Below are 10,848 nucleotides of genomic sequence, written 5' to 3' on the forward strand. Positions count from 1 at the left end.
GGTTCTTAAAGTCTCAAGATTCCTATCCGTGGTTGCCACCATCAAGGATCCCCATACATTTGCAACATCCTGGTCATTCTAGTCCACTGCTATTTGGTCATTTTAATCCTTCTGCTCCAGTTTCTGTCACCAGGCAGGGACTTTGGGACCACATGTCACAACTTGTCCACCCTCATCATGGAAAAATCTCCTACTAAGAACTGGCTTCAGTCATGCTGCAGCTGCTTGGATAGGGGAGAAGGGGTGGGATCATGGTCCCAGCAGTTCTCACAGGGATTTGACTGCGGAACAGGTGCTGCTTAACTCTCACATAGGGGCTGGCCCATCAGCCCTCTGTCTTACCACCACCTCTCAGCACCTCACATTCAACACACAGGCAAAGGTCCACTGGGGATAATTAAAGGAGAGGAGAGAGATGCTATTCTTAACATACGTAGTTTTCAAAGATTATCTTCTTGTGGGATTCCTGGGCTCCATATTCACACTTACAGGAAGCTATTACAACCCAGTCCTACTTCTTATCTCTCCCAACTCACTTCTTTCAAGATAGCCACTGGCCTCCTCCCCAAAATAAGTAGTAATTATATGGTAGTCGAATTGAAAAGCTGAATGCCCAATTTCTGTCCTTCCATGAAGACTTTTCTAGAATACCCGCAGTTACCGCTCTTCTCTGATGAATACTGCACAGGGAGGTCGTGTGGTGTCAACATTTGAAGTGGTAAAGAATAGACTGAAATACCTATAGACTGAGAGAAAATATTTGCAAATGATGTGACCAACAAGGGCTTAATTTTCAAATATACAAACAGCTCCTACAACTCAACAACAGAAAAGCAAACAACCCAATCAAAAAAATGGTAAAAGACCTAAAAAGACATTTCGCCAAAGAAGACATACAGATGGCCAGCAGGCACGTGAAGAGCTGCTCAACATCACTAATTATTAGGAAAATGCAAATCAAAACGATGAGGTACCACCTCACACCAGTCAGAACGGCCACCATTAAAAAATCTGCAAATAATGAATGCTGGAGAGGGTGTGGAGAAAAGGGAACCCTCCTACACTATTGGTGGGAATGTAAATTTCCACAGTGGAAAGTAGTATGGAGATTCCTCAAAACACTAAAAATAGAGTTGCCATATGATCCAGCAATTCCACTCCTGGGCATATATCCAGACAGAACTATAACTCAAAAAGACACATGCACTCCTATGTTCATAGCAGTACTATTCACAATAGCCAAGACATGGAAACTATCTAAATGTCCATTGACAGATGAATGGATAAAGAAGATGTGGTACATATATACAATGGAATACTACTCAGCTATCAAAAAAGAATGAAATAATGCCATTTGCAGCAACATGGATGAACCTAGAGATTATCATACTGTGACGTAAGTCAGAAAGAGACAAATACCATATGATATCACTTATACGTGAAATCTAAAATATGACATGAATGAACTTATCTACAAAACAGAAACAGTCTCACAGACATAGAGAACAGACTTGTGGTTGCCAAGGGGGAGCAAGGTGGAGAATGGATGGATTGGGAGTTTGGGACTATCGATGTGAGCTATTATATACAGGATGGATAAACAATAACGTCCTACTGTACAGCACAGGGAACTATATTCAATACCCTATGATAAGCCATAATGGAAAAGAATATGAAAAAGAATGTATATATGTATAATGGAATCACTTTGTTGTACAGCAGAAATTAAACAACATTGTAAATCAACTCTACTTCAACAAAATAAAATTTTAAAAAATAGGTTGAAGTAATTGATTTGAAATAATAGTTGAGACACTTCTCATAAAACAATTGATTCAAAAGATAATAAAAAATAAAACCATTAGATAACAGATTGATGGAGAATTATACAATGGGATTAAGTTTCCAACACCTGAATTCACTGATGAGTTTTAGCATCACTAAGAATAGGATGAGATACTGTGTGTCTTCAGATATGATGCAATATGAAAGGTATCATGGCCTATGACATTCTTGCCAAAAAAGATGAACTTCAATCTGATCAAGTCTGTAGAGTTAATTTCCCATTTACAGAATTAAAGGAGACCAAGAGAGGAAAAGAGACAGACCCAGAAGGTGGTCATTTTGCAGACAACTGACTCTTTCAACAAGTTAATGGCATTAAAACAGACTGAAAAAGAGGCAGAGGGTAGGAAATGCTGTAGATGAAAAGAGACTCAGGCGTATAATAGCCAATGTAACATGTACTTTGTTTGGAACTTGAATCAAACAACACCAAAACACATTTTTTCAGACAACCAGGGATATTTGAATTATAGACTCAATAGTGGATGATGACCAGGAATCATGGTCAATTATGTTAGGTGTGATCATGGCATTGAGGTTATGTTACCATGGCCCTAGTGCTCAGCATGGTCTGGCTTCTTCCTCCCACTAGAAGCTCATCCCCTCCACATGCCCTACATGCAACCTACAAGTCTTCTCCTTTCAGTCCTTCTTAGCCATCATCCACACCCCCCAACCCCTCCCCCAGCACCCCCCTCCACTCTTCTGCACACCCCACCCTCAGCCTGGAACACTTCCTGGAGCATCTTTGCATACCTGGCTCCGCCTCCTTCCTCAGGTCTCCTCTTGGGTATCACTCCCTGTGGAAGCCCTCCCCAAGCACCCCATCTAAGCTAAGTCCTTTGTCATCCTCAGTCTGGGCACTTTGCTTGACCCCTTCATAGCCCTCATCATAATTGTAATTACTCACGCATCCGTTGGCTTCCTTTTGTTTCTGCCTCTCCCAACCTAGACTATAGGTTCCTTGTGGGCAGCAGCCAAGCCTGTCTTATTCATTATTGTATTCCAGTGCCTAGCACTGTGCTTGGGACAGAGGTGCTCAGTAAATATTCTCTTCCTCCTAGCGACCTAAGCTCAAACTCTGGAGCCTCTATCCCACCTTATTTCTTGATCCATGCCGTACTCATTCACAAAGCCCACTCGTGCATTGAGTACTTATTCAATACTGATTCATCACCACGGCCAGTCATTGAGCCTCTGTAAAGTGTCCTCCATCCATCACTCCTTTACATTCTAAAGCTTCCACCTCACTCCAGGTCCTTACCGTTTCCTGCCTGGACTTGGGTAATGGGTCAACTTTGTCTGTGCTCAGCCTCTTCAATCTATCCTGCCTATCCCTCCTCATAACGACTTGTGTCTACTCCGTAGCTTTCAGCAACTCTCTAAGGCACAGTTTAATCCAGGGTCTTACACCATTCGGTGCTGAGTTCACACTCTCTCTTATGCCAACTCTGCTCCAACCAAGAGGGTCCACACGTCCTGCACCCCCACCTTTGTGTCGTGTGCCTTTACAACTTCATTTGTGCCACATCCCATATCCTGAAATTTAGGCACCTGTCCTTGCAATTTAAAACAAATACAACTTTCAAACATTTAGGAACACAATGTAACATTCTTCTAGAATCTCAAGGAGGTCACCTTTCCCCTCCTATTCAACTCCATGGATCCTCCACTGCTTCGATGGCCACCAAGTGGAGGGGACAGTGAAGGTGGGCTCAGGAAAAGCTTCCAATGATCTGTGCACTGACTCCCCTCCCCAGTCCTACTCCTCCCTCCAGCCTCATTTTTATTGGTGGGTGAGGCCAGGTCCTCACTATCCTTCCTTCTGGCCATCCTCCCAATCCTGGGAGAAAGATGAATCTTTAGCTTTTTCTCCCTTCTGTCTTCATTTTAACATGTTCAAGTCTTTCTCATCTTAAATAAAACTCTTCCTTTCCATCCTTTCTTTCCTCCCTTTCAAAGTCAAATTTTTTGACAAAGTTGCCAAGAATAAGAACAGGTGATTTACAGAAGAGGAAATCCAAAAGGCTAAGACCCTAAAAAGAGATGCTCAAGTTCATTAGCTCACCAAGAAATGATGATTAAAATAAGGAGACACGAGAGGCAAACATTATCAAGCTGGATAACATGAGGTGTAGATGGTGACGTGCAGAACAGGTACCCTGTGTATCACTGGTGTCAGTGTGGACTGGCCCAGCCATTCCGGAAGGCAGTCTGCAGTTCTCAGGTGGGTTACGTATCTACAACCCTGCTCCTGGGCACACAGGTCAAAAGGGGGACACATGCAAGGAAGTTCACTGCAGCATTGTCTGTGGTGGTGGGAAGGGGAAGATAGCCTGTGTGTCCCCCACTTGGGGATGGAGAGTAAAATGTGGTGAATGTACATGGAGGACACATGGCAGCACTGGAGGATGTTAAAAACATTGGTGGATAAAATAAATAAGAAACAGAATAAGATCTATAACACCACTGACATAATTTCAAAACACATGCATATAAAACAATATACATATTATAAGAACATATACAAACAAAAGGAAAACTTAAACACGTGAAAATGGTTGCCCCTAGGTGGAGTTAGGGAAATGGAAAAGGGAAGTGGAGATGAAACAAAACCAACCAACCAGCAGAGGTGCCCTGCCTAGAAAATGACAATGAACTGAGAAGTCTGATGAGACCTCTGCTCCTCAAAGTAAAAACAGATACAGTGAATTTATCTATATTCATGAGAACTTCCTCATCCCATCCCCAACTCATTCCTTAATGCACTGAAAGCTGGCTTCCCCCATTAGTTCATGAAGCTATTCTTGCACTATTCTTGAAGCTATTCACGGACACCTCCTTTCCTTGTTCCTTAAAACAAGAGATGCTTTTCAGGTCTTATCTTGACTTCTCAGCAGCCTTAAGCTCTGTTGGCCATTCAAAAATTTCCTGAAATCACTTCCTTTGTCTTCCAGGACATGCTCCTTGTTCTCCCATAACTCTGGCCCTTCCTCCTTGGCCTGCTCTGTGGGATACTCTTCCTCTATCTTTTGCCTACCATCCTGACCCATCCTCTACACTGTGGCCAGAAAGATCATCTCAGAATATAAGCATGACACATATATATAATGGAATATTACTCAGCCATTAAAAAGAATGAAATAATGCCATTTACAGCAACAGGGATGGACCTAGAGATTGTCATACTAAGTGAAGTAAGTGAGACAGAGAAGGATAAATATCATATGATATTGCTTATATCTGGAATCTAAAAAAGTGATACAAATTAACTTATTTACAAAATAGAAACAGACTCACAGATGCAGAAAACACACTTATGGTTACCAAAGGGAAAAGGTGGGGAGGGATAAATTGGGAGTTTGGGATTGACATACACACACTATTATATTTAAAACAGACAACCAACAAGGACCTACTGTATAGCACAGGGAACTCTGCTCAGTATTCTGTAATAACCTACATGGGAAAAGAATTTGAAAAAGAATAGATATATGTATGTATGTATAACTGAATCACTTTGCTGTACACCTAAAACTAACACAATGTAAATCAACTATAGTCCAAAATTAAAAATTAAAAAAAATTTTTTTTACAGAATATAAATATGATATTTATATTATCACTTCCATACTTTAACAGCTCCTCTATCCCAGAAGTTTAAAACCCATAATAAATCACAGTCAAAGCTCTTCGAGATCTATCCCCTACCTGAACACTACTCTATCCAATCCTCCCTACTTCTGCAACCCACTTTCCAGCCAAAACAAACTCTATTCAGGTCCCCAGCTCTCTCTGGACATGCTCTTTGCGCATGCTGTCCCCTAAGCCTGGAACACGTTCCCGGTTTTTCAGAATACTTTTTTTTTTTAACAAACAAACAAACAAACAAACAAATAAATAAATAAATTTATTTATTTATTGGCTGCGTTGGTTCTTCGTTGCTGCACATGGGCTTTCTCTAGATGGGGCAAGCAGGGGTTACTCTTTGTTGCAGAGCGCGGGCTTCTCTTGTTGAGGAGCACGGGCTCTAGGCACTTGGGCTTCAGTAGTTGCGGCACATGGGCTCAACAGTTGTGGCTCATGGGCTCTAGAACACAGGCTCAGTGGCGCATGGGCTTAGTTACTCTGCAGCATGTGGGATCTTCCCAGAGCAGGGATCGAACCCATGTCCCCTGCATTAGCGGGCGGATTCTTAACCACCTAGGAAGTCCCCAGAATACTTTCTTATCCTTCAGAACTCACCTTAGCCTTCACTTCCGTCAAGAAAGCTCCCCTCCACCCCCATCCCCTGCAGCAGTGGGAGGTGGGAGCACTTCTTCCAGGCGCCCATCACACTCAGTGCTCATTGTCATCAAAGCACTTAGTCATACTGTGGGACAACAATCTATTTTTCTGTCTTTCCCAATAGACCATAAGCTGCTTGAACCCAGGGACATCTTTATTCATTCTTTTTTTAAAAAATTAATTAATTTATTTTTAGGCTGTGTTGGGTCTTTGTTGCTGTGTGCAAGCTTTCTCTAGTTGCAGCGAGTGGGGGCTACTCTTCTTTTGCAGTGCGTGGGCTTCTCATTGCGGTGGCTTCTCTTGTTGTGGAGCAGGGGCTCTAGGCATGCAGGCTTCAATAGTTGTGGCATGTGGGCTCAGCAGTTGTGGCTCACAGGCTCTAGAGAGCAGGCTCAGTGGTTGTGGTGCATGGGCTTTGTTGCTTCACGGCACGTGGCATCTTCCCAGACTAGGGCTCGGATTAACCCGTGTCCCCTGCATTGGCAGGCAGATTCTTAACCACTGTGTCACCAGGGAAGTCCCTCCTTATTCATTCTTTTTGTCCCAATTGCCCAGCATGATGCCACGTACATGAAATGGGGCTAGAAAATACTGAACAAATGGGTGAGAACTGAGAGATGCAGAGAACCACTCCTGAAGAGGCTAAGAGCAGCTCCTGCAGAGGATACACTATTTGAAGGCCAATTTGGAGGTCAAGGTGGTGAAGGGGCTGGAAACATGGCACATAGCAGGGGTGCTGGGGACGCAGGCTGGCATCGATACCCTGACAGCGTCACTGTTGCCCCTGCTGCCTCGACCTCACATTCCTGCCGTCTCTTCCTCTTCTGCTGGACTGTGGTGGCAGAAGGAACAGACAGTGGCAACAGAGCCTGACTCCTACCATCCAACCTTGAAAACTTTCAGAGCCGCTCTGACTCAACCCACGCCTCATTCTCCTCACCCAAAATATTGATGAAAGCGGCCGCTTCTCACCCAGAGCTCTTCTAGGCAGGGAAGCCCCACCCCACTTGGCTGAGAAGTCTTTTACATATTCTTTCTTGTGTCACAGAAATGTCAGTCATAGAATGGTTTCTATCCATACATTTCTGCTACGTGAACAAAGAGAGCTATTTTAAAAGTTGCACCTATAAATAATATATGTGATGGGTGCCAATTTGGTATTTGTTCATGTTAGAGCTTTAAAAATAATTCAATCAAAATTAATCTTTTAAAAGTTGCCCAGGCTCAGAAGGACTCCTGAGGGAATGGGTGCTGGCTGGAGAAGTCTCCCATCCCTGGCCAGGGCATGAGCCCGACACAGTGGGGCCGTCCTCTAGAGACATATAGGAAGTTGCCTTCAAGGCTGCAGTCTCACAGCAAAGGCACGCACAGCCTCTTGGGGCCTGGCAGAGCCGGCTCCCCCTGTGCACGCACACCCTCCCAGCCTGCAGAGAGCGCACCCCTCAGCCACTGGAATCCACTCAGCCTCCTCTCCTGGGCTCTGCTGATGGGAAGGTACCAGCTGCTGCCTCACGCAGTCACTCCACAGCCCACGGTCCTCAGGAAAAAGACTTGGCTCTTTATTGGACTGTGCAGCAACGCCCATGGCTAGGAAGGGAACCTGGAATTTACTAAGACCGTTACATATCTTGCCCACTTAACACACACCCACACTCACAAACTATTAGATATTATTACTGTTATCACTGCTATTAGTATTATTGCCCCCGTTCTATCAAAACAGCAGGCCTGGGTTGAAATCCTAACTCCTGTACTTAGTAGTCATGTGCTCTTCTATAAGTCACTCAACCACTCTGTGCCTCAGTTTCCCCATCTGTAAAGTGAGGGAAAGACCCTGTGCTTCCATGGCACAGGATTGGACCTACCGACGTCCGAATTCTCCTCTTTCTACATGGCGTGGAGGCATCTACCAGCTGCCCCTATGGTTAGGTGTGGCTGTGACTGAATGAGCACAGGTGACAGCACTTCAAGGTCTCAGCCATAAAAATCCTCCCATAACTCCCCATTCTTTCCCCTAAACTCCTCGGACCTAAAGGGCCAAGATGAGAGGAACCTGATTTCCTGGATGACTGTGGGGAACAAAGTCTCCCCCTCAATTTATACCCTTTTACTCATCTATGATGTGAGCTAGAAATAAAATTTTATGTTACAGTTCTTTATTAGAGCAGTTAGGATACCGAAATCAATATACCCACCACTTACCACATAAAGCTGTTGTACAGATTATAGGAAGTTATATGAAAATTATGTATAAAACACAGAGTATCCTATAACCCCAAGTATAGTTATTTACAAAAACATGCCGTATCTCTCAGTGTCAAGTCTGTGGGTCTGCTCAGTACACACACTCTCACAGCAGAAAGGAAAGGACACAGTAGGAGTCTGCTGTCATTACCCCGCTGCCCCTTCTGCAACTGTCTTTCCCTTTCACCCCTGCCCCAAGCATCCAAGCTCACCCAACCTCCCTTGATGCCAGGTTCCTCCACTGACTTGAATGACCCAAGTGGAGCTCCTCCTTCAGACTTACTTCCATCCCTATTTCGAGACAAAATTGACTTTGACAATCTAAGTACCTATCATAGTCAACTTCTCAAAGGGAAGGATGCCATTTTCACCTTAGAGGTCTTTGCACATGGTAGGGACTCAATTACACATGTTAATTGGATGAAACAGATGTATTTACCTTCCCAAGGGGCAGAGGAGCTCTCCCAGGGAGCACATCTTAATAAGCACTTTACAGAAATAGATTACCTTATTCAAAGGATGGATATGAAAGACACAATGCAGGAGCCAAACCAGACAAACAGGTGAAAAATGGTTGGTCAGACAGGCTACTCAGCACATTCAAATTGTGAGAGGGAGGCAACTGTGTACTGTATCTACAGGGAAAGCCAACTTTGCCTAGAGAGCCCTTGAAAAGTATAGCCTTAACTCAATGTACAGTCTGTGCTAGGAGGTAGACCCTGGGTGGAAGAAGGAACTGTCCAAAGTTAAAGAACATGGCGAGAAGGATGCAGGATGAGGCCCTGCTTCCTGCCTTCTAGAGTTATACTCAGACCTCTTAGCCTCACTGCTGGCCTGACCATAACCAAGGACTTTGATGAATTTTCCAACACTATTCTAGCATCCTGTATCTGACTACAGAATCAAGACAAGCATTCACAAGTAGGCTGGCACTGTTTATTCATTAATTCAACTATTTTTTTATTGAATAAAGCACCCCCCAAGAACTCATGAAATAGGTATAAACAGAACAAAATATGTGCAAGATCAACAGGCTGAAAACTACAAAACACTGATGAAAGAATTTGAAGGTCTAATAAATGGAGAGATATACCATGCCCATGGATTGGAAGTTCAGCATTATTAAGATGTCAATTTTCCTGAAACTGATCTACAAATTCAGTGCAATGCCAATCAAAATACCCACAGGTTTTTTTTTCCTTAGAAATCAACAAGTTGATTTCAAATTTTCTAATGAAACACAGAGAAAATAGAATAGCAAAACCATTTTGTAAAAAGAACAGAACTGGAGGATTCATACTACCTGATTTCAAGACTTATCATAAAGCTACAGCCATCAAGACGCATAGTATGGCAAAAGGATACACATACAGATCAATGGACTAAAGTCTAGATATCTCTGACATATATATAGTCAAATGATTATTGCCAAAGGTGCAAAAACAATGTAATGGAGAAAGGGTAGCCTTTTTCAACAAATGGTGCTGAACAACTGGACATCAAATGAAAAATAAAGTGAACCTCTACCTATACCTTACACCACATACAGAAATTAAGCCAAAATAGATTATAGACCTAAATGTAAAACCTGAAACTTCTAGAAAAGAACCAGGAGAAAATCTTTGTAATGTTGGGTTAAGCAAAATATTTTAGATACAACACCAAAAGTATGATCCATAGAAGACTGAGAATTATAAAAGAAAAAATTGATTAATTTGACCACCAAAAATAAAAATGTCTATTCTTTGAAAGATATTGTTAAGAGAATGAAAATGCAGGTTTCAGACTGGGAGAAAATACTTGTAAAACACATGTCTGATAAAGGACTTGTATCTAGAATATATAAAGAACTCTCAAAACTCATTAATTAAAAAAAAAGGAAAAAACTCATTAATTTAAAAAAAAGCCTAAATTAAAAATGAGCAAAAGTTTTATACAGACGTTTCATCAAAAGATATATGGATGGCAAATAAGCCCATGACGATGCTCAATTTCATTCATCGTTAGGGAAATGCAAATTAAAACTACAATAAGATATCTCTGCGTACCTATCGGAATGGCTTTTAAAAAACTGACAAGTGTTGGGACTTCCTAGGTGGCGCAGTAGTTAAGAATCTGCCTGCCAATGCAGGGGACAAGGGTTCGATCCCTGCTCCAGGAAATCCCACATGCTGAGGAGGAACTAAGCCTGTGTGCCACAACTATTGAGCCCATGTGCCACAACTACTGAAGCCCACACACCTAGAGCCCATGCCCCGCAACAAGAGAAGCCACAGCAATGAGGAGCCCGCGCACCACAATGAAGAGTAGCCCCTGCTTGCTGCTACTAGACAAAGCCCATGTGCAGCAGTAAAGGTGCAACACAGCCAATAAATAAATAAATAAAATAAATTTATTAAAAAAAACAACTGACGTGCTGGTCAGGATGCAGAGAAACCAGAACACTCAAGCATTGCTGGTGGGAATGCAAAA

This window comes from Hippopotamus amphibius, chromosome 4 (assembly GCF_030028045.1).
Source record: "Hippopotamus amphibius kiboko isolate mHipAmp2 chromosome 4, mHipAmp2.hap2, whole genome shotgun sequence".
In the NCBI taxonomy this organism is placed as follows: Eukaryota; Metazoa; Chordata; class Mammalia; order Artiodactyla; family Hippopotamidae; genus Hippopotamus; species Hippopotamus amphibius.